The following is a 3430-nucleotide window of genomic DNA, read 5'->3' as shown; positions in this document are numbered from 1 at the left end:
CTATTTAATCACTATTTCTTTAATTAGCAAGTTTTGCACCTTTTTCAATTTAGTTCTTTTTACTTAATTAACTATCAAAATGTTAAAATTTTCTAACGAAACTTTAATACTAACTTAATGACACTCTGTAAATATTTATAAAAATATTTTTGACTTGGTTTATAAAATCGAGGTCTCGATACCTCGTTTCCAAAAACCACATAACTTAATACTTTCTTCTAAAACACAAATCACTATTTCAAAAGTCTTCCTAAAATCACATTTAACTCATAAATACTAAATAATAAAATTTTTGAATTCACTCATCAGATTTAGTTGTCTCGAACCACTGTTTTTGACACCCTTGAAAATTGGGTTGTTACAAGGTAGAAAGTCATACTTACTTTATTCTCTAGTTGGATATTTAATTGGACATTGGAAACTCTCATGATCTTTTGAACTACACCAGTAATATTTCACAATAGATAAGAGATCAGTTGTACTCCTTCTTTCATTTGGCCATCTCTTCTTGAAGTACTCATTAACTGATCGGTTAACTTGAACACGACGTCGATGTTTCGTTTTGAGCTCTCTGCAATAATGAGAAGGAATGAAACACTTTTGCATCACTTGATTCGACTTATCCATGTTTCAATTTCTCTTTCATAGTTTATTTGACAATTAGTTCGAAGTTGAATCCACCAACTCAATGCATAATCCAAAAATTCAAAGGTCACCAATGGGACTTTTTCCTCTCCCAGGCATTTATAGTAATAGAACATAAGTTCAATTTTTTATTCCTACTCACAATATGCTTTGGGATCATTCTTTCCACAAAATTGTGGAATTAAGAACTTTGGTGTAGCCAAATAAAGCTATCCACGATCATTATTGGCAAAAGTCTCATCATTGGTGTGAGGTCCACATCTAACATTACTTCCACGAAGACGAGATTGGTCAACCTTATCTCCCCAATTACAATTCCAATGCTTAATTTTGGTATTTAGATGTTCTACATTTTTGTTGATCCCGTCTAGAATAGTATCCCATTATTGATATCGAGCATCTCGAACCTTTGGATCCCATTGCAACTTTTCGATCATAGTATCGCGAATCATTATGAAAGCTTGAAAAGAACACAACACTCAAGAAAAGAAAAATTAAGCAAACAACACTGTTATGCACTCAGAGATAAAAATCAAATTCTCAATGAGGTAAAAATTAATCTTGCGAGTCTTTTAAAAGTGTTTATATCAATTAATCAGAATGTATTAGAATCAAACTAGCAAAGTAAACCTAGTAGCACTAGGAGTCCAAAATTGGCTAGACACCAAAGAATTATGTTGCAAGAGGGAAGGAATGTGTAGCATGCTTTAACCTAGTAACACAAGAAACAATAAAATGTTAGAATGTGTAAAGGAACAATAAAAAAATGAAAATCTAAGGCTAAGAGAATCCCTAAAACCCGAAAAATTGCGAAGCAACTTGACAAACTTTGTCTGAGATGTTCCCAATTTCCAAAAATCATGAAATTTAAATTGGAGCCTACTAAAATAATGTAGATCTGATCTGAAAAGTTTTGACACAAAATTCAACCCACAGAATATTTTTTAATGTTTCTTTATTTTTCTATTTTTTCACTTTTTCGATCACTTTTTTATGAGAAATATTTTTTGATATTCTAAAATAGTGTCAATAATCAATATGTACAATTTCATTTTGTTTGAAAAATGTTTACCAATTGAAAAATATTTTTTGTCGAAAACTTTCTGGGAAAAAAAATTGTTTTGAGGCTATTTGCTGGAAATCAGTTTATAAGAACACAAATAACACCTAAAATGTCCAAAAATCTAATACCAAATAATAAAAATGAGTGCAAATGAGTGTGGAAGAGGATCGTAAAGTTTGTTCAAGCTGTCAATTTTAAAGCTCAAAAGATTAGTCAACATGCAACAAATATTTGTGTGGGATCCAGTCATTTATGAATTAAGATGTCTGCATAGTATTCAAATATCTATCTCTTAGCTTCGAAACACACTTTGAATCACTCGATTTCAAGTTCTGGAACCCAAGTTATGACTGTCTTAGAGAAGACTACGTGACCAAAATTTATAAACGAGATTATGATGGGAATTACGAGTTTTGGGCTTTTAATTTCGAGTTTAAATCATATTGGGTTCAATTTTTAGGCTTAATTTTTATTATATATAAGCCCAATAATGTATTTATTAGCTATTATTATTTTATTCTAAATTTTTAATAATTATGAAGTATTTTAAGTTATTTAGGAGTTTTATGTTAACAAGAAAGTTTAGTTTAAAACTACTTCTTGTTTAGGTTAATTAGAGTTCTAGTATACTTAAGAGTTTTATTTAGATTTATTTATTTAGCCTATATAAAGGCCTTTGCATTGTACACCTCATAATCAATTCATTATTATTAATCTTCTCTTTTGAGTTAATAAATTCTCTTTGAGTTTTTCTTTTTTCAAGAAATTTTTTTGAGTTTTCTTTTAGAATAGTTTTAACAATCTTTTTAGATTGTAGTTCAAACTTTTTCTTGTTAAGTTTTCTTTCTTGGAGGGAAAATTAGAGCCGCTTAAAGGGGGTTGTGGATTCTTCTTGTTTCCAAGGCTCCTCAGGACTTTTACACGCCACGTTCTATCTTTTCCATCTATCTTCTTTATTTTCTTCTTTATTATTCTAATATTTGATTTATTATTTTATTTTATTTATCTTAGTTATTTATTTTAATTGTTTTATCTGACTTGAATTCGATTTTGTTTTAGGTTGTGTCAAAATCCAAGTTTCTTTTCAAACGTCTAGAGCCCTAAGTCAAATATGCGACTTGAAAAACTTTACGATCCTTCTCGACATTCTTCCACACTTATCCATATCATTTGGTATCGGATTTGGGCATTTTAGGTTTTCTTTGTTTTCTTATAAAACTAATTTCTAGCAAACAACCTCAAAATATTTTTTTTACCTAGAAAATTTTAGGGAAATTTTTTAGGGGTTAAACATTTTCTAATGATTTAAAATTTTACATAGTGTATCTTGGAACTATTTTAGAATATTTAAAAAATTTCACACAAAAAAAGTGATCAAAAAAGTGAAAGAATAGAAAAATACGAAAAAAAGAAAAAAAATTTAAAAAATCAGTGGGTTGATTTTTTTGCCGAAACTTTTCATATCAGATGTACATTATTTGAGGAAACTCCATTTTAAATTATGTTATATTTGGAAATTAAGAACACGTCGAACAAATTTTGTCAAGTTGCTTCACAATTTTCAAGTTTTCGAGTTTCAAGGATTTTTAGTGACTCTTAGCCTTAGGTTTTCATTTTTTTTGCTTGTTATTTTTCCTTTACGCATTCTCACACTTTATTATTTCTTGTTTTAGTAGGTTAAATCACGCTGCACATTCCTTCCTCCATGCAACACAATTCTTT

The sequence above is a fragment of the Gossypium hirsutum genome, chromosome D06 (genome assembly GCF_007990345.1).
Source record: "Gossypium hirsutum isolate 1008001.06 chromosome D06, Gossypium_hirsutum_v2.1, whole genome shotgun sequence".
NCBI classification, from domain to species: Eukaryota; Viridiplantae; Streptophyta; class Magnoliopsida; order Malvales; family Malvaceae; genus Gossypium; species Gossypium hirsutum.
The sequence above is the reverse complement of the archived record's forward strand: the minus strand, read 5'-3'. Positions refer to the sequence as shown.